This window comes from Delphinapterus leucas, unplaced genomic scaffold (assembly GCF_059928025.1).
Source record: "Delphinapterus leucas isolate spDelLeu-1000000601 "Yukka" unplaced genomic scaffold, BTC_Dleu_Yukka2 spDelLeu_asBTCV2_sq25, whole genome shotgun sequence".
Taxonomy (NCBI): Eukaryota; Metazoa; Chordata; class Mammalia; order Artiodactyla; family Monodontidae; genus Delphinapterus; species Delphinapterus leucas.
This window is the reverse complement of record NW_028322234.1, coordinates 18,233,721-18,260,752: the sequence shown is the minus strand read 5'-3', so window position 1 is coordinate 18,260,752 and position 27,032 is coordinate 18,233,721. Positions and strand designations below refer to the sequence as shown.

General features: G+C 49.4%; 1 protein-coding gene across 1 annotated transcript in view; it reads left to right on the top strand.

Moving 5' to 3' along the window:
• Positions 1–4,371: 4,371 nt before the first annotated feature.
• Positions 4,372–27,032, top strand: part of GNG7 (G protein subunit gamma 7) — a 153,495-nt gene continuing 130,834 nt past the window's right edge. The window contains exon 1 of the mRNA XM_030760679.2: positions 4,372–4,474. The gene's annotated coding sequence lies outside the window, so the exon portion shown is untranslated. The remainder of the gene's footprint in view (positions 4,475–27,032) is intronic.

Here is a 27,032-nt window from a genome sequence, read left to right as displayed (position 1 = left end):
GAGCGCCCGCCGCCGGCGCCCTGCTGTCCTGGCCCCAGGCCTCTCCCCACGTCCTGTGCCCCCGCTGCCCCCCTCCGCCCCCTCTTCCCTCTCCTCTTCCTTCTTTCCCCTCCCCCCACCATCTCTTCCACTTCTTTCCCTCCAATGTCTCCAGCGATGAGGCCCTGCCGAGCCTGTGGCAGACCTGGGGCTCCAGCCCAGCTCTGTCGCGCCACTCTGCCTTCCCCTCCCTCTTTGCCCCGCCCCCCGTCCTGTCTGTAGCCCCGCCAAAGCCAAGCGCTGGAGGTGGCCCCCTTGATCTGCACATGGGAAAACGGGGGAAGCTGCCTGTCCCCACAGGGACTCAGGAAGCCGGTTTTTCCTCCATCTCCGTGTCTCCCAGGACTCCCACCTCTGACTCTGCCCCCTGGGTGCCCCCAGCCAGACCTGCACCCTGCCCCTACATTAGATCACTGTGACCTTGCCGGGGAGGAGGGAGTTGAAATGCACATGGACCTCAGATTTTCTTTTCTCCAACTTGGTGTTTGACATACACTCCCCTCCCCCTTCCATCCCTCATGACCTCTGGCCTGTGCCCCCCTCCCCAGGTCCCAGACCACCCCTCTTGCCCCCGTCCCCACGGGTTGGTGGGGGGCCTTGCGGGCTGGGTCTCAGGCCGCCAGGCAATAACCACAGGGCTCACAGCAGTGCCCCGCCAGCCCGGAATCTCACTCCTCGCCCCGCCTGGGCTTGGGGTGCAGGCAGGGGAGGCCCGGGACCGGCCGATGGCCACAGCACAACTCCAGGGGACTGTCTGGAATGAATATGGAGGGACTTCCCGGACATAGCCCGCAGACAGAGATCGAGACAGTTTGTCGCCGCCGAGCCCAGGGTAGGGGACCCGGGGTGCTGGTGAGGGGTTGCCGGGCCCTGTCCAGAGGCAGGCATCTGGACCCAGCACCGGCAGGATCTGAGGGGCTGGACGCAGAGCTCTGCCCAGCCCGATTCCTCCCACCTACGGGGCCCCCCGGGGGGGGGCGCACCCAGGAAGGCGTGGGTCCCTGCCACCACTGTGAGATTCTGTTTCTGTGAGTGTCTAGATGACACCACACTCACGGGACCCAGTGAGGCCGTGTCGGACAGTATGAAGGTGACCTGTAGGCCTGGGGTGGGGTGGGGGGCACCCATGGGATGATGCATTGGGCCCCTTGGTGCGCTGGGCGGATGGCTTGTGTCTAAGCGTGTGTGTGGGGCTCCTGTGTGTGTGATGGTCTGTCGTGTGATCCCAGTGTAGGGTGTAGGCAGGGGTGGGTTGTGTGGTTGCCAGGAGGACCAGACACCTGTGATGTGTGAGCCTTGGCACCTGCAAGAGTGTGACTGTGTGCAGCTGCGTTTTTGGGAGTGGGTTACGGGATTTAGCAGAGAGCATCTGTGGACCTGTTTGTGCTGACTGTCTGAGGAGCACCACGCCTGCTGCACTCTGTCGTAAGGGGGCTCTCAGCCCAACGTCTGTATCCATCAGCTGTTGCTGGGGAACAGAGGAGCGCAAACTCAGCAACTTGCAACAGCACACACTTGCGGTCTCAGCATGAGGCCAGCTGGGCTGCGGTCTCACCCAAAGGCATGACCGGGGCAGATCCACATCCAGCTCATGTGCTCCTGGGCAGCCTTCAGTTGCCTGTGGTCTCAGGACTGAGGGCCTCAGCTGCCTGCTGGCCGTGGCTGGAGCTGCCCTCAGCTCCCTGCCTCCTGGGCCTCTCCCTGGGGCCACTCACAGCGCTGGTGTCATTAGGTGCAAGGAAGCGGCACGTGTGTGTGTACGTGCGCGTGTGCACCCGCAAAAGAGAGGTCATGTGACCACATGGACTGTACGTGGGTAAGAGGGACTGTTTGTGTCCATCTTGGTAGCAGTGTGTTTTTTTCCTTCTGCATCTGTATGGCTGTTCACTCCGCAAATATTTACTGGGCCCACCGTGAGAAGGAGGGAGTGTGTGTGTGTGCACGTTTGTGTCACCGCCCGGCGTGTGGACAGGCCCACGGAAGAACAGGTAGCATCCTGTCTGAGCACTGCGGAACACCCCTGTCCTGTGGCGGGTCCAGGGCCCACCAGCAGCTGGTGTTGACCCCTCCCACTTGAAGGTGCCGGAGAAAGTGGGGCTGTGCAGGGGTCTGCAGCCCTTTCTCAGGGACACACCCTGATAGCACAATCTCCCTGGGGCTCTGTCTGCCTCCAGGCCTCTCCTGCCCCAGGCCCTGCCCCGACCCTGGGGTTCTCCAGCAGGAGGGGGCCCAGAGCCTGCCCCAGCTGCTGGCCCGTCCTGCCTCGGCACCGCTGGGTCTGGGGACCGTGCCAGGCCACGCTTGCTGTCCCCGCCCCTGCCCCCTCGCCTCCCGCATGTGGGTGCCCCCCGCCCCCCGCTGTGGGGTCTGTGTAGCATTCGCTCTACAAATAGTCTTCCTGCAATAAAGAAGTGGATTCCGCATTCCCCAAAAGTGCGCCTTTTTTGGGTTGGGGAGGTCAGCTCGCCACCTGTAAAGGATGAAAGAGACCAGAAAGATGAGGGTGAGGGATGGGTCTGTGGGAAGAGTTCAGACTTTTGTGACGAGGACTCTGGGGCATCATGGGAACATTTCAGTGCTTCACCCCTGTGACCCCCACAAGAGATCACACCAGCCCTGCTGGACCCTGTACTTCCTGCAGCCATTGAGGTGATCGGGCAGGCACTATGATCCTCATATTACCTGGAGAACAACCTGCAGGATGTAAAGCAACTCTACTCCAATAAAAATTAATTAAAAGAACAACAACAACAAACAAACCTGCAGGGCCTCAGTTTTCCCATCCACTAAATGGCTCAGGGCAGATTTCATGAATTTATAAACACGGCCAGGACTAGAGTGAGAGAGCGAGGCACTCACCACGTGTGACAAAAAACTCAGCCATCTAGATACATATTTTACTGCAATACTTAATGTAAAGGAAGCCATGATGAACAGAACATCACTATTTTTGAAATAAAAACAGGATCTGACAGGGCTGGAGCTAGAGAGTAGCAAAGGAGGTGGTTTGCACCAGCGCAGAATCAAATCTTGTCTTTCTTTAAAATTTTAGTTATTTTGTTCATCATGGATTATTTCTGCATTTATTTTAAAATATGGCATTTATATAGTATTTATCTGGATGGTGAGTGTTTTGGGGTGCCCCTTTAGGTTCAGGATTTGAGAAAAGTGCCTCACTTGCCTCACCCCAGCCCTGCCCTAATCTATCTTTGGGGCTGCAAGAATCGCCAGACCTGATTTTTCAAGAGTGCCTGGAAATCTGGATTTCTCTTTGTGAAACAACCTGATTTTTAAATGTTGGCAACGAATTCAGAATTTTACAGCATTTGCGGGCCACCAGTTTGCAACCCTTGTGCAGACAGTAATTCCTCCTGTGGGATGGAGCTGGGGAGTGAGATGCTGTCCCCAGGCACCTGGTTCTGTCTGTGCACTGCAGGGGGTGAGCAGGGAGGTTCCTGCAGGGATGACAGCAGCCGTGGGGGGGGGGCCCAGCTGGGAGGCCAGCAGCTCAGATCACAGAGTAACAGTGTTGCACAAAGTTCTGGAAGTCCCAGAATACGGTGGCTCCATCCTCCTGTATAAGAAAGTCTTCCCTCCATGACCGCTGGGTACTTTTGGAGACATACCAAATGTTTCCCAACATCAACGAGGGAGCATGTTAAAACTGCACATTCCAGGCGTTCAGTTCCTTTCAGGATTCTGGTTCATTCGATTTGGGTGGGGGCCCAGGAATCTGCATTTTACAATCAAGGCCCAGGAGTTAGGATATTAAGAAACCCTGGACAGGGTTGGGCAAATGACCTTGAGTTTAACCTCTCTGAGACTCAGTTTCCACCCCTGTGAAACGGGGGGTAATATCGTCTCGCCTCCTAGCCTTATGCAGAGCGTTCAACGAGAGGAAGCAGTTATTATTATTGTCTTGCAGGTCAAGCGACTTATTAGGAGGGGATATTCTCCCCCCGCACGTGAGGTAGGATTCGGATTTGAAGCCGCGGCCCCACCCGGGATTCGAACTCGCGAAACGCCTCGCGCCTCCTCGACGTCACTAAGTCACCTCTGAAACTCGGCTCGCCGCCCCGCTGCGGGGTGCCCCACACTGTACCTATTTGCGTATTAGCATAGCTCCTCCCCCTTGCGCGTTTTCCCCTTGCGGGTGGCCAGCAGCAGTGCCACTCAACGCTCCGCCTCCCGGCCCCGCCCACGCCCCACGCCCCACCCCCTCTCCCTGGCGCAGCCTACCCCGCTGCCTGCCCTGCGCCCCGCCCCGAGCCCTGGCTCCCGCCGCCGGCGCCCGCGATTGGCCGCGTTGGGCGCCAATGCCCGCCCCGTGCGAGCCGCCCCCGCCCCCGCGGAGGGGAGCGAGCGCTCGCGGGCCCGTGGTGGGTTCGGCTGCGCTGCGTGAGGGGCTGAGGCGGTCGTGGTGGCGCGAGCGCAGGTAAGGGCGCGTGCGGCCGCGATTTGGGCCAGGGTCTGCCGCCACCGCCTCGAGTGCCGGGGGCAGGGCGCGGCCGGGGCGGATGGGAGGCCCGGGCGGCCGCGGGTGGCGAGTTCTGGAACGGCTGCGGACGGACTCGGGGGTCGGGGTCTGTGAGGAGGGGCCGGGGATCCGGCTTAGGGGCTGGGGTCGGGGTTCCTGAAGGGGGTGCTGGGCTGGGGGTTTGGGGTGGAGTTGGAGGCTGGAGCTGGGGTTCGAGGTTAGCTGGGGAGGGGACTGCGATGGAGTTGGGGGTCCCAGTGGCCGAGGAGGGTGATAGAGGAACTCGGGGTCAGGGTGAGCTGGCACAGGGCCAGAGAGCTGAGTTGGGGGGAGCCGAGGGAAGAGGAGGCATCAGGCTCCTTTCAGAAAGCTTCCGAGGGCTATCAGGAGAAATGGAGAGTTAGGAGTCTGTGAGTGATGAGAAAGGAGGGGTGGGGGAGGGAGGTGGGATAGAAGCTGAGAGACAATCCCCCCCCCCCGGTTTTGCGGGAGGTTGATTATTCCGGAGGAAATGGGGGGATCTCGGTTAGAAGTCAGTTATGAGGATTGTGGAGGGGAATCCCCCCCACTTTGGCTAATCACCTGGTGTAGAAGGGGGCATGGGGCAGAAACCCCTTGGCAAGGCAGTGAGCTGCAGGAGATGGGCTTTGGACACACTTTGCAAGTTCTGTTTCTAGGAGGCAGGGTGCAAAGGGGAAGCAGAAAGGCTCGTGTTGGTGACCGAATTTTTCAGGAATTTGGGGGCTCAGGAGCCCGGAATCAAAGTGGGAGTTTTGGGGACAATGATATTGAGGGAAGTGGGTGGCGCTTTTATTTTTCCTGGGGAGCGGGGGTTGCTCAGGGCTGGAAGGTGGGCGGTAGAAGACAGGCGTGATGAGCAGCAAAGAGCCTTCACCATTGCTAGGTGTCAGCGAGGCAAACGCCAAGTTCACAGACTTGTTCAGTCGCGTGCTGTGGTCTTGCACGGGTTGAGAGTGTAGCGGGCTCTGGAAGGTGGGCCTGTGTTCCCATGTCCACTCGGGCTGCTTGCTTGGCTGTGTCGCCTCTGGGGATTTAGTTTACTCCTCTGTAAAGCTGGAATAATAAAATAGGAGCAGGTACCTCACAGGATGGCTGCGAGGGTCAAATGAGGGGATGCGTGTACCTCGCACGCTCCTGGCACATGGCGGGGGTACATGTGCGTTGATAATAATGTTCTAAATTAAGGTTTTTTGGGGGGGAGGAAGGTGGGTGGGTAGAATTACTGGGTTGTCAGGGAGGGGAGAGAAGGAATCACTTGAAGCTTGACACCAGTCCCTCAATCTTGGGGTGCACATAAGAATCCCCTCTGGAGCTTTAAAAAAGAATCTGCAAAAACAATTGTTTCTTCATGTTATTAAAAATGAGGGGAAAACAACAACAACAAAAGCCAGGTCTACGTGCACCTGCCTGGATTCTGAAACTTTATCGAGGAACAAGCACATCTACTTAAGAGAAAGCTTCTCGGGTGGTTTTGATTAAGTGTACCCCACAGGAGCCATTCGGATGTGTGCCCTGAAGGGGACCACTGGGCCACGATTATATGAGCTTTACAGCTTGGGTTCACGTGATGGACCAGGGTCTTTCCCCTTGGCAGTGCTGACAAACATCGCACTGCTGGCATTGGGGCTGGGTCTGTGGGGGGCCGTCCTGGGCACTGGGGGGCGTGGAGTAGCATCCCTGGCCCCATCCACTCAATGCCAGGACTCCTCCCCCGCCAGTGTGACAATGACAGATGTCCCCAGACGTCACCCCCTGCCCCCAGGGAGCAGAATCACCCCTGGTGGAGACACCTTTCGGAAACAAAACTAAGTTATTTTCTCCTTTAAAGGTCACACCTCACCTTTGATCCTTAGGAAGTATGGCCATTCAGATTTGGGTTAGTTTTTATATCATCTCGTGTTCTGGTTTTGAGAGGAAAAAAAAAAAAATCACACCGCTTTTAGAGAATTTTAGAAATGCTGACTTCTTTCTAGGTGGGCCTTTTGTGTGGCTTTTGAACACCTATACTGATTTTGAATATAGGATTAATTGATTGGCTGCTGTCACTGGAAGATGCCTACATTTGCGATTTGTTTCCTTGGCTGTAACCTAGTGCAGGAGGCTTCTACAGGAGCTTGAGTTCTTCCAGTGGTTCTTGGTCGCCACCTGCAAATAATTGTGACAGAGGCCATTGTTCTCTGCTCCATGTTTCATAAAGCCTGGGGCCCTATAGTTTGAAGGGAAAGACAACTGAATATGAATTACCCTGACACACAGACAGTTCAGCTTCCTGCTTACTGAGTGGAAGCATTTTTCTGGGTACACCCTGTTGTGGTGTAAAAAGTGCCTTCTTCTCACCAAAGTGTTATTACAGGTTTTCTCATTTGCATCTGGAAACAAATAGTCGTCTTTAAAATTGTATTTCCTATGGCATTTGTGTTGTTTTCCTTTGGCTGTGCCGAGGGGCATGCAGGATCTTAGGTCCCCAGCCAGGGATTGAACCCGTGTCCCCTGCAGTGGAAGCGCAGTCTTAACCACTGGACCGCCAGGGAAGTCCCAGGCATTTGTGTTCTTGAAGCTCCTGTGTAATTTCTTAGGGAAGCGTGGTTGGGCCAGGCTTCCATGACTTTGGAACTTTCTGGAGCTTTCTAGAGAGGACGGTACCCAGGACAGTTGCGTGAATGCTGGGTGTTGACCCAAACTTCAACCCCTTCCATTGCTCCCTGCAGGCTGCTGTGTCTTCACAGCCCAAGGGAGATGGGCCGAGCCACGTCTTTGTTCTGGGAAGGTTTGTCTCCTGCAGGCCCCGTCCTTGACGATGTCAAGGTTTGCCATGTTCAATGCTCATTTCAACAGCTCTGGACCTCGCTTTTCACCGCTTCTCTCTTGTGCTGCCCTTGGGCATGGCGTCTCCCTCTCTCTCTTCAGGGTCTAGAGAAAAGTGTTCATTCCGTATGTCACCCAGGAGACCTCAGAGACCTGACTGGGTCACTGAAAAGGTGGGTGACTTGTCCCAGGCACTCACATCCCGCCCCCTCCTCGTCCACGCTGTGATGTTGCATCTTGTCCTGCAAGCTGGTGGATAGGGGGGCTTGTGGGCAGCTCTGAGACTCTAACAGAAAGAGTACCAGTTCTCCCTGAGAACCTTGCAAAGGGCAAAAGTCTTACTTTTTTATTTTTTAAATTGAGGTACAATTGCCATTTCATAAAACTCAGCCACTTTAGCACACAGTTCAGTTTTTTCGTACGTTTATCGAGCTGTGCAACCATCTCTAGAAACCCGTCTTAGAATCTTCCATCACCTCAGTAAGATCTCCATCCCCATGAGCAATCACCCTGATCCCCCCTCCCCAGTTGACAACCACGAATCCACTCTCTGTGTCTGTGGATCGGCCTGTTCTGGATGTTTCCCATCAATGGAATCACACACTGTGTGTCCTTCTGTGTCTGGCTTCTCTCTCTGAGCTTCGTGTTCTCAGGGTCCATCCATGTGGTAGCAAGTGTCAGGGCTTCTCTCCTTTCGTGGCTGAGTGACGTTCCCGTGTGTGGAGGGACACGTGTTTATCCGTTCACCTGTCGGTGGACATCTCGGCTGCTCCCACATTTTGGCAGTAAAGAATCGTGCTGCTATGTAAATGGCTTTTTTCCTGGGCATTTGACAGCCCACTAAACTGAAGCTCAGAGGTTGGGGGTGGTCATGCGGGCATCAGCACCCCCGGATCTGCCTTTCTCTCTCCCGTCTGTGTTTCTTCCTCCCTTGAGTTAAGTGTTTCCCCGTCTCTCAATCAGAACATCCCAGCTGGCAGATCAGCCTCTGGTCTCTCCCGCTCCGATGGGTTGACCCCCCCCCCACCATGACCAGAATCTTCTCTCTAAAGCTGAGATTGGTTCGTCATTTTCCCGCCACCTTCACCAGCTCATCACCCACTCGACAAAATCGAGATTGCTCCCTTGGCCCTTGGTGGCAACGGGGAGTTGGGCCCACCCCACCTTCGGAGTGACCTTCACTTGGCCTCCAGTTACCACCGCTCCCAGTCCTCCTGGCCTCCCGCCCAGCTCAGGCCCCCCGGCTTTCCTGGATGGTGCAGTGTGCTGTCTCCTTTGTCTGAAATCTTCCTTCCTTCCTTCCTTCCTCTCCCCAACAAAGGCTGGTTGTGTGCCTATTTTAAGCTTCAGACCGGGTGCCAGGCTCCGGGAGCACCACGTGAATGGGACGCTTGTGTGCGTGTGGGGCGCAGCGTAGAGACGGGGCCCCGGGGCCTTTCTGTCCCTGGCCCGGCTCTCTGAGTTGGGGTCCCTGGGGGTGGCGGAGATGGGGGCCCAGGCCTGTGTGTTCCATGAGCTCCCCAGGTACACGGCGACAGGAAGAAGTCTGTTGGGGGGCGGAGAGGTGGGGATGACACCTGTGCATAGGACGTCAGGGGCAGAGGCCAGAGAGAAGGTTTGCACCGAGAAGTTTGCCAGGGCCAGGGTCTCCCCCCTCCCTGGGCACGCTAGACCCTGGGGCTGGTCATCCTCTATCCGGGGCCCTCCTGGACACCGTGGCTGTGGAGCAGCTCCCTGGCCTCCACCCTGTCGATGCCGGGATGCAGTGCCGAGGGGGAGAAACTGATTTGTAGAAGTTGCTCCCCTTTTGGGATTTTCTGAAAATTAACTGTTTGGAGATGATAAAAGACAAAAAGATGACCCATCTTTGCAGTATGTCAATTAGTTTGCTTTTCATGACTGTGGGTGTGCATGGGAGTGTGCATGTGAGTTTCCGCAGCTCTTTGCTAACATGATGAGGTGCCGGGCAAGGGGCCAGGTGAATCTGGGGTGCACATTAATTTGAAACCTGCCTGCCAGCTTTGCTTTGTGACAGTTACTAATGATCATATCTTTTGTCCTTGGTTGTCAAGACCATGACCCCTGCCCCTGCCTTCTTAAGAAGCTCCTTAATTTGTTGGACAAAAAAGTCAAGAGAAATCAAAAACAGGAGATGAATCCAGCCAAGTCCGTGCAGCTCCCGTGCTGGAGCAGACAGGCTGTGGCTGGGAGGGTCAGAATAAGGCCCCGGCCCTACCAGCCCTGTCTTTGCCTACTTGTGTGACTTCCCTGGGGCCCCCGTAACAAAGCGCCACAGACCAGGTGGCCTGAAGCAACAGAAATCTGTCTTTTCCCAGTCCTGGAGGCCAGAAGTCTGAAATCAGTGTGGGTCGAGCCACGCTTCCCCTGGGGGCTCCAGGGCAGGGTCCTTCCTGCCTCTTCTGGCTTCTGGAAGGTGGTAGTTTCCAGCAACTCTTGGTGCTCCGTGGCTTGTAGATGCGTCACTCTGGTCTCAGCCTCGGTCATCACGTGGCCATCACCCCGTGTGTCTGTCAAAGAAAACCCAGGGCTGGGCAGTAGTTAGGACAGCAAAAACAGACTTTACCCTGAAACGATTGCAACGGGGAAAAGAAACCTCAGTGTAGAACTAGGCTCCACTCTGAATACAGCATGGACAAGCGGGGACGCATAGCCAGGGAGCCGGTGGGGGTCCGTGGATGGAAAATGGCCAAGAGGAAGCATAAGGGAAGATTCTGGTTAAAGGGACCTCTGAAGATTCCGGCTGCAGGTGGCCGGATCAGACATCACCTGGGGCAGGGGCTGAGGAGCCGTAGCAGGTATTGGGAGTTATCCGATGTGGAGGCTGGGGGGGGTCTCAGTCAACCAACTTAGCAGGATCCTTGTTAAAACTGGACGATGCAGAGATGAACACGGGAACCCAAACGTCGAGGTCCCATTGAAAAGTTCAAGGTGGCCTGAGTAGAATCGGGTCAAGGAGAGCATCTTTATCAAGGCTCACGCGTGTCCACATTTCCCCCTTCTGAGGACACCAGTCGTTGGCTTAGGGCCACCCTACTCTGTGTGACCTCACTTTAGCTCGATGACACCCACAAAGATGCCATTTCCAAGCCAGGTCCCATTCCCAGCTACCAGGCCTAGGAAGCGCACGTATCTTTGCGGGGGGGGACACTGCACCCCACGCCACCTAGAAAGGGGTCACCCTCATGAGGTGGGAGTCAGCTTTTGTGGGGCACTGTGGTCCTAGTTTCTAAATGCGCTTTTCCCCTCTCCCCCCGTTCCCTCTCTCTGAACACCAGAAAAGTCAACATTGGCACCATCTGACAGAAAATGGAGAACTCGGGGCCTGACTGGGCCCCTGGGAGGAAGCGGGAGTTTTCAAGTTCTTGGGGACAGGAGCGTGGAGGAGGTCACAGGTTACCTCGCAGCCCCGGGGAAGCTCTTGGTTATTTGTCATCTGTAGGACGAGGCAGGAACACCCTCCTTGGCCACTTCCAGGTTGTGCAGATCCAGTGAGGCACCTCTGGAGGAGCTGGTGGGAATTTTCTGTAAATATGAGGCGTTCTTGTTATTAACATGATGGGTTTGATTAAGGCAGGGTTTCTCCTCCTCGGCAGTGTGGACACTGGGGGTCCGTCCGGTCATCCTCTCTGGGGGGCTGTCCTGGGCACTGTGGGGTGTGGAGCAGCCTCCCAGGACCACACACACTCGATGCCAGGAGCCCCCACTCCTGATAGCCATAGATGCCCGAGACATGGCCCAGTGTCCCCTGAGGGGGCAGAGTTACCCGCAGATGGGAACCATTGGGCTGAACTATGTCTAATAAGATTTTACAATTCTATGATTGCACTAAAGTAAAAAGATACTTTTAAAAAATTTTTTAATTTTAATTTTATTTATTTATCTTTGGTCGCATTGGGTCTTCGCTGCTGAGCATGGGCTTCAGTAGTTAGCTGCTCCACGGCATGTGGGATCTTCCCGAAGCAGGGCTTGAACTCGTGTCCCCTGCATTGGCAGGTGGATTCTTAATCACTGCGCCACCAGGGAAGTCCCCAAAGATACTTTTTTTAATAGACTTTTTTTTGCTTATTTCTTTTTGTTTTCTGTTTTTATTTTTTGGCTGTGCCGCACAGCATGTGGGATCTTAGTTTCCAGATCAGGGATCGAACCAGCACCCCCTGCACTGAAAGTGCGGAGTTGTAACCACTGGACCGCCAGGGAAGTCCTTTAATAGACTTTATTTTTTTTTTAGAGCAGTTTTAGGTTCACAGCAAAACTGAGCAGAAAGTACAGAGGTTTCCCATACGCCCCTGCCCCCCATGTGGACACAGCCTCCCCCATCATCACCATCCCCCACCAGTGAGACATTCGTTATAATCAGGAAACCTATGTGGACATGTCACTATCACCCAGTGTCTGTAGTTGACCTGAGGGCTCCCGCTTAGTCTTGTATGTTCTACGGGTTGAGACAGATATATACGGACATGTATCCACCTTGACAGTACCATGCGGAATAGTTTCACTGCCCTAAAAATCCTCTGTGCTCTGCCAGTTCATCCTCCCTCCCCATTATTTTGTTTTTATGGGCAAGGAGCTAAGAACAGCTTAGTAACCTTGAGTGCCCGTAGGGACAGGTTTAACTCTGTAGTGTACAGAGTTTTATATGAATTATTCCTCCACGGTCTCCACTCCAAAAAGCCATGCTGTCCAAACAGAAACAGGATTTGAGCCTCAGATGTAATTGTATTTTTAAATTTTTTTGGCTGCGTTGGGTCTTTGTTGCTCCACGTGGGCTTTCTCTAGTTGGTGGTGAGCGGGGGCTGCTCTTCATTGTGGTGTGTGAGCTTCTCATTGCTGTGGCTTCTCTTGTTGCAGAGCATGGGCTGTAAGCGGGCTTCAGTAGTTGTAGCACGTGGGCTCAGTAGTTGTGGCTCGCAGGCCCTAGAGCGCATGGGCTTTGGTAGTTGTGGCGCACGGGCTTAGTTGCTCCTCGGCATGTGGGATCTTCCCGGACCAGGGCTCGAACCCGTGTCCCCTCCATTGGCGGGTAGATTCTTAACCACTGCGCCACCAGGGAAGTCCCTATTTTTTAATATTTTAAAATTTTATTTTATTGAAGTATAGTTGATTTACAATGTTGTGTTAATTTCTGCTGTACAGCAAAGTGACAGTTATACACATATATACATTCTTTTTTTTTTTTTTAATTTTGTTTTCTGTTACGGTTTATCCCAGGAGTTTGGATATAGTTCCCTGTGCTCTACAGTAGGACCTTGTTGTTTATCCATTCTAAATGTAATAGTTTGCATGTACTAACCCCAAACTTCCATTCCATCCCTTTCTCTCCCCTGCTCCCCCCTTGGCAACCACAAGTCTGTCCTCTATGTCTGTGAATCTGTTTCTGTTTCATGGATAGGTTCATTTGTGCCGTATTTTAGATTCCACGTATAAGTGCCATCATATGGTATTTGTGTTTCTTTTTCTAACTTACTTCACTTAGTATGATAATCTCTAGTATCAATGTTGCTGCAAATGGCATTATTTTGTCCTTTTTTATGGCTGAGTAGTATTCCATTGTATATATGTACCACATCTTCTTTATGCATTCATCTGTCTGTGGACATTTAGGTTGCTTCCATGTCTCAGCTATTGTGAATAGTGCTGCTTTGAACATAGGGGTGCATGTGTCTTTTTGAATTAGAGTTTTCTCCAGATATATGCCCATTTGGTGGGTCGTTTTTAGAGCTACTGAAATATCTGCAGGTTGAAAATGTGGATTGAGAGTCAGAGCATCTTGGAAAGTCAGTTGTGGAAGGGTCCCGAGATTGACCAGTCCAGGGGGCAGCGTGGCTTATGGGCCAGATCCTCCATCGCCATCTATTTTTGTAAGGCCCCTGAGCTAAGAATGGTTTTTCTGTTTGTTTGTTTGTTGTTTTGGCCCTGCCTCGAGGCTTGCGGGATCTTGGTTCCCCGACCAGGGATTGAACCCAGGCCCTCGGCAGTGAAAGCACTGAGCTCTAACCGCTGGTCCCCCCAGGGAATGGGCCACCAGGGAATTCCCAGAATGGTTTTTACATTTTTCTTTTTAATTGGGATATAGTTGCTTTACAATGTTGTATTAGTTTCTGCTGTATAACAAAGTGAATCAGCTATATGTATACATATATCCCCTCCCTCTTGGACCTCCTCTCACCCCCCATCCCACCCATCTAGGTCAGCACAGAGCACAGAGCTGAGCTTCCTGTGCTATACAGCAGGTTCCAACTAGCTATCCTTTTACACAGGGCAGTGCACATACGTCAATCCCAGTCTCCCAATTCATCTCCCTCCCCCGGCCCCCTGCTGTGTCCACACGTCAGTTTTCTATGTCTGCGCCTCTATTCCTGCCCTTCAAGCAGGTTCATCTGTACCGTTTTTAAATGGTTGAAAAAAATCAAACGAAGTCTGATATGTCATGACGCATGAAAATTACAGAGTTCACGTTTCAGTGTCCAGAAGCAAAGTCTTATTGGCACAGATCCACATGCATCCGTTCACGTGTTGCTCATGGCGGCTTTCCCACCACACACGAGACGCTAAGGCTCTCAAAGCAGAAAATATTGATTCTTTGGCCCCTTCCAGGAAAAGTCTGGCCACCCCTCTAGTCCAACTTGTGTGATTTACAGATGGCGAGACTGAGGCCCAGCAGTTTCCCGGGTTCATGGCAATGCTGGGACTTGAGCTTGGGGTTTCATAGCTTTTATGGTTTCATTTAAGCTCTAGTATCGGGAGAGCAAATAATACTTGACTTCTGAGATGTTGCCTCTGATGCTGCCTAGTTAGGAGCTTGGATTCCCATAGCCTTCTGGGTGAGCGGGGGTTAATGATTTGGGAACAACTGTATGGAATGATTATATTTCCCATAGCATTGTGCCCTACTGAGATGGATCATTGATTTTCTGTAGTGTCATGAGACGTGAGGGACACGCGTCTTAGAAATAACAGGCTCTTAGATTTAAAGAACCGTGGCCTCTGATAGCTCAAAAATAGGTCTCATTTTAAGACATCAATTATGTTTATTATAACGTTACTTAAAATTGTACAAACATCAAACTTTGTATATAAATGCCTGTGCTCGTAGCTTTTACATAATGAACAGAAAAAAAGCATGTAAAGTAAATGAAAACAAAATAGTAACACAGTGAAGTAATGGACATCCAAATGCATATTCAGATGAACGCTTGTAATGTCAGGCGATGGGTGTTTTTTAGAAAGATGTTCCAAGAGCCACAGTTTGCCACGCAAAGCATCCCAGAGCGTCCCAGAGCGAGCTTGGAAAAGGCCAGGTTGCGGTGAAAACTAGGCTCCCTTCCCTGGGCTGGGGCTCCTTGCTCAGCACCTGCTGAACTTAGCACTGCCTTTCTCTTTAGGTTGAGAAACTGCCAGATTAGTTCTTCCAGGCTGACTTGTAAATATTTGAGGCAGGAGCCAGAAATGGAATTTTTTTTCCCCTTCAAATTGCTACTTAATGAAATGCAGAGCTGTTCTTTTTTTTTTTTTTTTTCAGAGTTGTTTTTGACTTGAATGATTGACAGCAGGAGGTGGTGGGAGGAAGCTGGGCTGGTGGGGCTTTGGGGAGGAGCTGGGCGGTTTTTATTGTTTAAAAAAATAGATTGGCTTCGTTCTGTCTCTCTGTCTCTGTCTTTCTGTCTCTGCCTCTCTCTGTGTCTCTCTCCTTCTGTCTCTGTCTTTCTGTCTCTCTTTCTCTCTTTCTCTCTGTCTCTCCCTCTGTCTCTGTCTCTCTGTCTTTGTCTCTGTCTCTTTCTATCTCTCTCTCTCTCTCTGTCTCTTTTTCTCTGTCTCTCTCTCTCTGTCTCTCTTTCTCTCTCTCATCAGACGGTTCCAGGAGCTTCTCAGGGACTGTGTAAAGAAAACAAAGCATGTCCAGTGATGTTCACAAACCTCACATGTGTGTGCAGTTTGGGGCCATGAAGGACAGGGGACCAGTGTTCTGGAACCTCAGGTTCCAGTCTCAGCTCCATTTCTTTCTTTCTTTTTTTTTTTTAATATTTATTTATTTATTTGTTGTGCCGGGTCTTAGTTGCTGCATGTGGGCTACTTAGTTGTGGCATGAGAACTGTTAGTTGCGGCATGCATGTGGAATCTAGTTCCCTGGCCAGGGATCGAATCCGGACCCCCTGCATTGGGAGCACAGAGTCTTAGCCACTGCACCACCAGAGAAGTCCCTCAGCTCCATTTCTTATTTCCAAATTGTCAAAGTCCCCCGTCCTCTGGGCCTCCGCTTCCCTCACTGTGAAATGGGGCATAGGATAAGCTGATACTCATGCCTGTCGCTCTGGGTGCCACAGCCAGCACCCCACATGTCGTCTCTAAGAAGGATAGTGGGCTGCATTCCGAGATCTGCTTTTTTTAAAAAATTTTATTGAAGTATAGCTGATTTACAATGTTGTGTTAATTTCTGCTGTATAGCAAAGTGATTCAGTTATACATATATACTCTTTTTCATATTCTTTTCTATTATAGATTATTACAAGATATTGAATATAGTTCCCTGTGCTCTATAGTAGGACCTTATTGTTTATCCATCCTATATATAATAGTTTCATCTGGTAATCCCAAACTACCTGTTTCTTTTTAATTAACTTTTTTTATTTTGGACTAATTTCAAGTGTCCAGAAAAGTCACAGAGGTAGTACAGAGAGTCCCGTGTACCCCTCACCCAACCTCTACAACCACCAGCATCCTGCTTTCCAGGGGTGCCTTTGCCACCCTAGGAAATCAGCATGGGTGCATCACCATTGACTCAAGCCCGTACTGAGTTTGGATTCCACTAGCTTCCCCTGATGTCCTTTTCTGCCCCAGGGCCCCCTCCAGGATCCCACATGACATTTAGTCGTCACGTCTTCTTAGCCCCTCTGAGCGATGACAGTTTCTCTAACTTTCCTTGTCTTTCATGCCTGGACAGCTGTGAGGAGGATGGGTCAGGAGTTTTGCAAGATGCCCTTTGGTGTGGGTTAGTTTAATGCTTTTCTTGTGATTGGATCGAGGTTACAGATTTGGGGAAGAACCCACAGCTGAGTGCCTTCTCGTCCCGTCCCATGGGTCCCCGACACCCACGTGGCATCACCCAGATGTTAACCTTGAACACCTGCCCCAGGTAGTATTTGCCCCCTCAGGTATGCAGAGGCCCAGATTAGTCTCCTCCCTGCCCCCCGTCCCTCCCCCGCCACCAGAGCTGTTCCCGGGCGGACGCCAGATTCTCCATCCTCTGTGCTGTGAACTTTGCCTTGCATCTTTGCAATGTAATGTCAGCTTTCTCCTGGTTCGATCATACCCAGCGAAGGCTGTGCTCCTGGAAGTGACTTCGGGGAGTTGAAAACTCATTGTCTTGCATATTGTGGCCGCAGACACTGCTGGGTGTTGGGGAGAAACGTCTTCATCCTACTGTGAGACACATGGGTCCCACCCATCCCGAATCCATGCACTGGTGGGGGGCGGACTTGGACGGGTCCCGCTGCTGGTGACTGAAATCCCAGCGGAAGCCAGCCCTTCCTGAGTGTTCTGGCCCAGCTTTGCATAGGTGCCATGTTCTGATCAAAGGAGGGGGAGTTTTGAAACCCCAGGGAGTTTTTTTTTTAAAATATGTATTTATTTATTTATTCATTTTGGCTGCGCTGGTTCTTAGTTGTGGCATGTGTATCTTTAGTTGCTGCGTGTGGACTTCTTAGTTGTGGCATGCGGGATCTAGCTCCCCGACCAGGGATCAAACCGGGGTCCCCTGCGTTGGGAGCGTGGAGTCCCACCCCCTGGACCCCCAGGGACGCTCCCGAAACCCCGGGGGAGAGTTTTGGCACAGACGGCCCGAGGCTGGGAGGCCTCCTGAGGGCGCTGCTGCCCCTGCCCTCCCGCCTGGGTCCCTGCCTCCGAGCAGCGCCCTGGGTGCTGGCTCACACATTGGAGGAGCATCTGGCCAAAGCAGAGGGTTGCTGGAAAGCAGCCTGCTTTGTGGGGAGGTGTTTGGTGTGTCCTTTAAAAGTGAAACTGGGCACCCCGGGGAGATGTCTGGGAGAAAGTGGGCAGGAGTTGCCCCCGCTCTGGGCCCTGGGATGGTGAATGGGACCCTTTGTTGCTCCGAAGCCTTTTTTTCAGTGGCCTCTTTACTCAGCCATCAACGTCGGATGGTGCCAGGGGCGGGTGTAGGGACCATCCCATGCATGTTTCCCGCCGCCCCATGGGAGGGCCCTGCCAGTCATGGTAGTTTCTGGGAATCAATAAATCAGTTTATCACATGCCAGACACCATCCCCCTTCCTTCTCCCCTACCCCCGCCCCTCTCTGCTCAGCACCGCGTGAGCACCCTAACTCACCTTCCTGCATCCACTTCCGCCCATTCTGATTTGTTTTCTCATCGTGGTGAGTTACACGTCGCTTTAAATTCACCACTTTAACCGTTTCTAGTGTACAGCTCGGCAGCATTAAGTACATTCACGCTGTTGTGCGACCACTGCCCCCCTCCCGCCCCCGCATCCATCCTGCACCTTTTCATCTTGTGAATTTGCAGCTGTCCCCATTAAACACTCCCCTGTCCCCCTCCCCAGCCCCTGACAACCAGGAACCCACTCTGACTCTGTGGATCTGCCTGTCCTGGACGTTTCCCATCAGTGGAATCACACCCTGTGTGTCCTTCTGCGTCTGGCTTCTCTCACTGAGCATCGTGTTCTCAGGGTCCGTCCACGTTCATATTTTACAGCAGAATAGTATTCCTTTGTACGCATCTGTCACGTTGTTTTGAGGCATTCATCTATCGATGGGCGTTGAGGTGTTTCCACTTCTCGATTGCTGTGACTTGGGCTGCAGTGAACGTTTGCCTGGCTGTTTTCAGTCCTCTTGGGTGGATAACCAGGAGTGGCATCGCGGGGCCCATCATCTGTTTTTTTTTTTTTTTTTTGCGGTACGCGGGCCTCTCACTGCTGTGGCCTCTCCCGCTGCGGAGCACAGGCTCCGGACGCGCAGGCCCAGCGGCCATGGCTCACGTGCCCAGCCGCTCCGCGGCATGTGGGATCCTCCCGGACCGGGGCACGAACCCGCGTCCCCTGCATCGGCAGGCGGACTCTCAACCACCGCGCCACCAGGGAAGCCCCCATCATCTGTTTTTAAACCTCTAGATTGTTTGTGCTTCTCTGCCTGGTGGGATTTTCATCCATTTGCTGCTTTTCTCGCAGCTCAGCCCTGGGGGACTCTGGCAGGATTTGAGTTCTTCTGGCTGATTCCATTCACCGGCTCCCGCCTTCATTCTTGTTTCTGTACAGCCGGCCTGGGGCAGCTTTCTCTGCACTGTTGATTTGTCTCCCTCCTGCCTCTGGGGTTGCACTCCTGCTTCCTTCCCCTGGCCTGGAATGCCCTCTGCTCTCTGTTCTGACAAACGCCACCTCCTTGCTGCCAGCCTGACCCTCCTACGGCCCCCTGTTCCCCGTGCCTGGCTTCAACTTACTCCTGTGTCCAGTGATGCCACCCTGAACCCACCGGACTCCCAGCCACCTCTGCTCAGCAGTCGCCGGGGAACCTCACCCAGTTTTCTTTAGCCTGAGCTTCAGTGGTTGGTTGGTTTTCTCTATAAAGGAGGCTCCTGCCTCAAGGGCGGTCAAGCAGACCACACAGAATGTTATGTCTAGTAGCCAGCAAGGATTAAATGTGCAGAAAAAAATGGGTTTTTTATTCAGACAAAAGCATGGAAGAGTGAAAAAAGCAGAAGCAAGCTGTGATAGAGTGATGGCCCCAAGGACGTCCCGGTTCTGGTCCTGGGGCCTGTGGACATGTCACCTCACGGGGCAGAGGGGACTTTGCGGGTGGGATTAAGTTAAGGCCCCTGAGACGGGGATGACCCTGGATTCCCGGTGGGCCCAGCGTCATCCCAGGGTCCTTATAAGAGGGAGACGGGAGGGTCAGAGGCAGAGAGAGACGGGAGATGCTGCGCTGCTGGCTGTGAGGATGCAGGAGGAGCTGCGAGCCAGGGATGCAGCGCCTCTAGAAGCTGGAAAAAAGGTGGGAACCGATGCTGCCCTGGAGGCTCCGGCAGGACCAGCCCTGCCCACACCTGGATTTAGCCCCGTGAGGCCCAGGTCACACTCCTGACCCCCAGAACCATGAGGGAATCAATGTGTGTGTGTGTGGTTATTTTTTTACCATCTTTATTGGAGTATAATTGCCTTACATTGTTGTGTTAGTTGCTGCTGTATAACAAAGTGAATCAGCTATATGTATACGTATAACCCCATATCCCCTCCCTCTTGCGTCTCCCTCCCACCCTCCTTATCCCACCCCTCTAGTTGGTCACAAAGCATGAGTGGGTCTCCCTGTGCTATGCAGCTGCTTCCCACTAGCTATCTATTTTACATCTGGTAGTGTATATATGTCCATGCCACTCTCTCACTTCGTCCCAGCTTACCCTTCCCCCTTCCCGTGTCCTCAAGTCCATTCTCTACGTCTGCATCTTTATTGCTGACCTGCCCCTAGGTTCTCCAGAACCTTTTTTTTTTTTTAGATTCCATATACATGTGTTAGAATTACGGCATTTCTCTTTCTGACTTACTTCACTCTGTATGACAGTCTCTAGGTCCATCACCTCACTACAAATAACTCAATTTCGTTTCTTTTTATGGCTGAGTAATATTCCATTGTATATATGTGCCACATCTTCTTTATCCATTCATCTGTTGATGGACACTTAGGTTGCTTCCATGTCCTGGCTATTGTAAATAGAGCTGCAATGAACATTGTGGTACATGACTCTTTTGGAATTATGGTTTTCTCAGGGTATACGCCCAGTAGTGGGATTGCTGGGTCATATGGTAGTTCTATTTTTAGTTTCTTAAGGAACCTCCATACTGTTCTCCATAGTGGCTGTATCAATTTACATTCCCACCAACAGTGCAAGAGGGTTCCCTTTTCCCCACACCCTCTCCAGCATTTATTGTTTGTAGATTTTTTGATGATGGCCATTCTGACTGGTGTGAGGTGATACCTCATTGTAGTTTTGATTTGCATTTCTCTAATGAATAGTGATGTTGGGCATTCTTTCATGTGTTTGTTGGCAATCTGTATATCTTCTTTGGAGAAATGTCTATATAGGTCCTCTGCCCATTTTTGGATTGGGTTGTTTGTTTTTTTGATATTGAGCTGCATGAGCTGCTTGTATATTTTGGAGATTAATCCTTTGTCAGTTGCTTCATTTGCAAATATTTTCTCCCATTCTGAGGGTTGTCTTTTCGTCTTGTTTATGATTTCCTTTGCTATGCAAAAGCTTTTAAGTTTCATTAGGTCCCATTTGTTTATTTTTGTTTATATTTCCATTTCTTTAGGAGGTGGGTGAAAAAGGATCTTACTGTGATTTATGTCATAGAGTGTCCTGCCTGTGTTTTACTCTAAGAGTTTTATAGTGTCTGGCCTTACATTTAGGTCTTTAATCCATTTTGAGTTTATTTTTGTGTATGGTATTAGGGAGTGTTCTAATTTCATTCTTTTACGTGTAGCTGTCCTGTTTGCCCAGCACCACTTATTGAAGAGGCTGTCTTTTCTCCATTGTATATTCTTGCCTCCTTTATCGAAGATAAGGTGACCATATGTGCGTGGGTTTATCTCTGGGCTTTCTATCCTGTTCCATTGATCTGTACTTCTGTTTTTGTGCCAGTACCATACTGTCTTGATTACTGTAGCTTTGTAGTATAGTCTGAAGTCAGGGCACCTGATCCTCCAGCCCTGTTTTTCTTTCTCAAGATTGCTTTGGCTATTTGGGGTCTTTCGTGTTTCCATAAAAATTGTGAAATTTTTTGTTCTAGTTGTGTGAAAAATGCCATTGGTAGTTTGATAGGGATTGCATTGAATCTGTAGATTGCTTTAGGTACTATAGTCATTTTCACAATGTTGATTCTTGCAATCCAAGAACATGGTATATGTCTCTATCTGTTTGTATCATCTTTAATTTCTTTCATCAGTGTCTTACAGTTTTCTGCATACAGGTCTTTTGTCTCCTTAGGTAGGTTTATTCCTAGGTATTTTATTCTTTTTGTTGCAGTGGTAAATGGGAGTGTTTCCTTAATTTCTCTTTTAGATTTTTCATCAGTAGTGTATAGGAATGCCAGAGATTTCTGTGCATTAATTTTGTATCCTGCTACTCTACCAAATTCATTGATTAGCTCTAGTAGTTTTCTGGTAGCATCTTTAGGATTCTGTAGGTATAGTGTCATGTCATCTGCAAACAGTGACAGTTTTACTTATTCTTTACTGATTTGGATTCCTTTTATTTCTTTTTCTTCTCTGATTGCTGTGGTTAAAACTTCCAAAATTATGTTGAATAATAATGGTGAGAGTGGGCAACCTTGTCTTATTCCTGATCTTAGTGGAAATGGTTTCAGTTTTTCACCATTGAGAACGATGTTGGCTGTGGGTTTGTCATATATGACCTTTATTATGTTGAGGTAAGTTCCCTCTATGCCTACTTTCTGGAAGGTTTTTATCATAAATGGGTGTTGAATTTTGTCAAAAGCTTTTTCTGCATCTATTGAGATGATCATATGGTTTTTATCCTTAAATTTGTTAATGTGGTGTCTCACAGTGATTGACTTGCGTATATTGAAGAATCCTTGCATTCCTGGCATAAACCCCACTTGCTCATGGTGTATGGTCCTTTTAATGTGCTGCTGTATTCTGTTTGCTACTATTTTGTTGAGGATTTTTGCATCTATGTTCATCAGTGATATTGGCCCGTAGTTTTCTTTTTTTGTAACATCTTTGTCTGGTTTTGGTATCAGGGTGATGGTGGCTTCGTAGAATGTGTTTGGGAGTGTTCCTCCCTCTGCTATATTTTGGAAGAGTTTGAGAAGGATAGGTGTTAGCTCTTCTCTAAATGTTTGATAGAATTCGCCTGTGAAGCCATCTGGTCCTGGGCTTTTGTTTGTTGGAAGATTTTTAATCACAGTTTCAATTTCACTGCTTGTGATTGGTCTGTTTATATTTTCTATTTCTTCCTGCTTCAGTCTCAGAAGGTTGTGCTTTTCTAAGAATTTGTCCATTTCTTCCAGGTTGTCCATTTTGTCGGCATAGAGTTGCTTGTAGTAATCTCTCATGATCCTTTGTATTTCTGCAGTGTCAGTTGTTACTTCTCCTTTTTCATTTCTAATTCTGTTGATTTGAGTCTTCTCCCTTTTTTTCTTGGTGAGTCTGGCTAATGGTTTATCAATTTTGTTTATCTTCTCTAAGAACCAGCTTTTAGTTTTATTGATCTTTGCTATCGTTTCCTTCATTTCTTTTTCATTGATTTCTGATCTGATCTTTATGATTTCTTTCCTTCTGCTAACTTTGGGGTTTTTTTGTTCCTCTTCCTCTAATTGCTTTAGGTGTAAGGTTAGGTTTATTTGAGATTTTTCTTGTTTCTTGAGGTAGGATTGTATTGCTATAAACTTCCCTTTTAGAACTGCTTTTTGCTGCATCCCATAGGTTTTGGGCCGTCATGTTTTCATTGTCATTTGTTTCTAGGTATTTTTTGATTTCCTCTTTGATTTCTTCAGTGATCTCTTGGTTATTTAGTAGCGCATTGTTTAGCCTCCATGTATTTGTATTCTTCACAGTTTTTTTTCCTGTGATTGATATCTAATCTCATAGCGTTGTGGTAGGAAAAGATACTTGATACGATTTCAATTTTCTTAAATTTACCAAGGCTTGATTTGTGGCCCAAGATATGTTCTATCCTGGAGAATGTTCTATGAGCACTTGAGAAGAAAGTGTATTCTGTTGTTTTTGGATGGAATGTCCTATAAATATCAGTTAAGTCCATCTTGTTTAATGTATCATTTAAAGCTTGTGTTTCCTTATTTTCATTTTGGTTGACCTTTCCATTGGTGAAAGTGGGGTGTTAAAGTCCCCTACTATTATTGTGTTACTGTTGATTTCCCCTTTTATGGCTGTTAGCATTTGCCTTATGTATTGGGGTGCTCCTATGTTGGGTGCATAAATATTTACGATTGTTATACCTTCTTCTTGGATTGATCTCTTGATCATTATGTATGTCCTTTGTCTCTTGTAATAGTCTTTATTTTACAGTCTATTTTGTCTGATATGAGAATTGCTACTCCAGCTTTCTTTTGATTTCCATTTGCATGGAATATCTTTTTCCATCCCCTCACTTTCAGTCTGTATGTGTCCCTAGGTCTGAAGTGGGTCTCTTGTAGACAGCATATATACGGGTCTTGTTTTTATATCCATTCAGCCAGTCTGTGTCTTTTGGTTGGAGCATTTCATCCATTTACATTTAAGGTAATTATTGATATGTATGTTCCTATTACCATTTTCTTAATTGTTTTAGGTTTGTTATTGTAGGTCTTTTTTTCCTTCTCTTGTGTTTCCTGCCTAGAGAAGTTCCTTTAGCATTTGTTGTAAAGCTGGTTTGGTGGTGCTGAATCCGCTTAGCTTTTGCTTGTCTGTAAAGGTTTTAATTTCTCTGTTGAATCTGAATGAGATCCTTGCTGGGTAGAGTAATCTTGGTTGTGGGTTTTTGCCTTTCATCACTTTAATTATGTCTTGCCACTCCCTTCTGGCTTGCAGAGTTTCTGCAATCCCCTTATGGGGATTCCCTTCTATGTTATTTGTTGCTTTTCCCTTGCTGCTTTTAGTATGTTTTCTTTGTATTTAATCTTTGACAGTTTGATTAATATGTGTCTTGGCGTGTTTCTCCTTGTATTTATCCTGTATGGGACTCTCTGTGCTTCCTGGACTTGATTGACTATTTTCTTTCCCATATTAGGGAAGTTTTCAACTATAATCCCTTCAAATATTTTCTGAGTCCCTTTCTTTTTCTCTTCTTCCTCTGGGACCCCTATAATTTGAATGTTGGTGCGTTAATGTTGTCCCAGAGGTCTGTGAGACTGTCCTCAATTCTTTTCATTCTTTTTCTTTATTCTGCTCTGCTGTAGTTATTTCCACTATTTTATCTTCCAGGTCACGTATCCGTTCTTCTGCCTCAATTATTTTGTTATTGATTCCTTCTAGAGAATTTTAAATTTCATTTATTGTGCTGTTCATCATTGTTTGTTTGCTCTTTAGTTCTTCTAGGTCCTTGTTAAACGTTTCTTGTATCTTCTCCATTCGATTTCCAAGATTTTGGATCATCTTTACTATCATTACTCTGAATTCTTTTTCAGGTAGACTGCCTAATTCCTCTTCATTTGTTTGGTCTAGTGAGTTTTTACCTAGCTCCTTCATCTGATGCATATTTCTCTGTCTTCTCATTTTGCTTAACTTACTGTGTTTGGGGCCTCCTTTTCGCAGGCTGCAGGTTCGTAGTTCCCGTTGTTTTTGGTGTCTGCCCCCAGTGGGTAAGGTTGGTTCAGTGGGTTGTGTAGGCTTCCCGGTGGAGGGGACTGGTGGCTGTGTTCTGGTGGATGAGGCTGGATCTTGTCTTTCTGGTGGGCAGGACTGCGTCTGGTGGTGTGTTTTGGGCTGTCTGTGAACTTAGTATGATTTTAGGCACCCTCTCTGCTAATGGGTGGGGTTGTATTCCCGCCTTGCTAGTTGTTTGGCATGGGGCATCCAGCACTAGAGCTTGCTGGTCGTTGAGTGGTGCTGGGTCTCAGCGTTGAGACGGAGATCTCTGGGAGAGCTCTCACCGATTGCTATTACATGGGGGCCAGGAGGTCTCTGGTGGTCCAATGTCCTGAACTTGGCTCTCCCATCTCGGAGGCTTAGGCCTGACACCCAACCAGAGCACCAAGACCCTGTCAGCTACACGGCTCGACTTGGTACGAGGGATGCTTGCCAGTGAATTAAGGTGCGAAAAAGACACAAGGCATAAATACCAAAGGTGTTGCATGTGGTGCCAACACTGGTTCCACGGAGTCCAATGTGTGTGGTTTTAGACCCTGAATTTGTGGCAGTTTGTTACAGCAACTGCAGGAAACTAATGTGGTTTAGGGAACTACAGCACGGATGAAGCTCTGTGTCCTCACAGCTTCTGGTCCGTGAGCTTCTGGTCTGTTTCTGGTCCATGACGCGGATCACAGTTCCTCCCTGTCATGGGCTGCACTGCACCCCAAAGGGAGTGTGGAATTTCCAACAGCACACTTTCCACCGTGTCTGTGGCTGAGCCTGCAATGCAGGATTCTCTCCTGGCGCCTCTTGGAGACGTGTTTCGCATTATAGTTAACGACAGCTGCGTGTCTTTAGAGGGGTTTTTATTCACTCAACCCAGGTTGAATCTTTCAGAATGTGCTAGAATGTGTGTTCTGGGGCTAATGTGCTGCCTTCCTGCCCACAGAGCTGCAGTTTCGTCTCTTTCCCCCTCCTTCTGCCCCAGGTCAAGTTTCCAGTGATGTACTGGTCACTGTTGTCTTGCATTTAACTTTGTGCATGGTGGTTTTCACCCAGGGCTGCGTTGGTCCCACGAGCAACTTCCTGCGGTGCCCCTCTGAGGGTCTGTCTTCAGATATGGAAACTGAAGCTCAGAACAGGGGAGCCAACACCCCAATGTTCATAGCGGCACTATTTACAATAGCCAAGATGTGGAAGCAATGTAAATGTCCATCGACAGAGGAATGGATAAAGAAGGTGTGGCGCATATATACAATGGAATATTACTCAGCCATAAAAAAATGAAATAATGCCATTTGCAGCAACATGAATGGACCTAGAGATTATCATACTAAGTGAAGTAAGTCAGACAAAGACATATTATGTGATATCACTTATATGTGGAATCTAAAAAATAGTACAAGTGAATTTATTTACAAAACAGAAACAGACTCACAGACTTAGAAAAAAAACTTCTGGTTACCAAAGGGGAAAGGAGTGGGGTGGGATAAATTAGGAGTGTGGGGTTAACAGATACACACTATTATATATAAAACAGGTAAACAACAAGGATTTACTGTATCGCAGAGGGAACTTATATTCAATATTTTATAATAAACTATAATGGAAAAGAATTAAAAATAAGAATACAGATATATTCACATCGTGTATAACTGAATCACTGCTGTATACCTGAAACTAACACAATATTGTAAATCAACTATACTTAAATTAGAAAAAAAAAAAGAACTGGGGAGCTGAGTCAGGCGGGACCCCAACCCCAGGCTGTACCACCCTGTAGCTCTTTGGTGAGACAAAGCCAATCACGCTGCCTACGTTTTGCACAGGCTTTTTTGTCTTGTTGAGGGAACCAGCCATGCTTCCTTCTGGCTGTGGAATTGGGTGTGTGAAGCTGGCATTGGTGTACCTATCTCCTAGCATTGAAAACTGTGGTCTCATGTGAAAAGATGCTCCACGTCAGTAGCCCTCAGGGAAATGGAAATGAAAACCACAGTGAAACACCCCTTCACATCCATCAGGATGGCTAGAATCAAAAGACAGACAATAACAAGTGTTGGTGAGGACGTGGAGAGGGTAGAACCTTGTGCCCTGCTGGCGGGAATAGAAAACGGGGCAGCTGACCGGAAAACAGTCTGGCAGCTCCTCAAAAGGTCAAACCTAGAGTTTCCATATGACCCAGCAATTCTACTCCTGGGTGTCTGCTTAAGAGAGATGACAATATATGTCCACACAAAAACCTGAACGTTAATGTTCACACAGCGTGATTCACAGTGGCCAAAAAGGTGGAAGCCACCCAAATGTCATTTCATCAACAAACAAGCAGATATATGAAACTG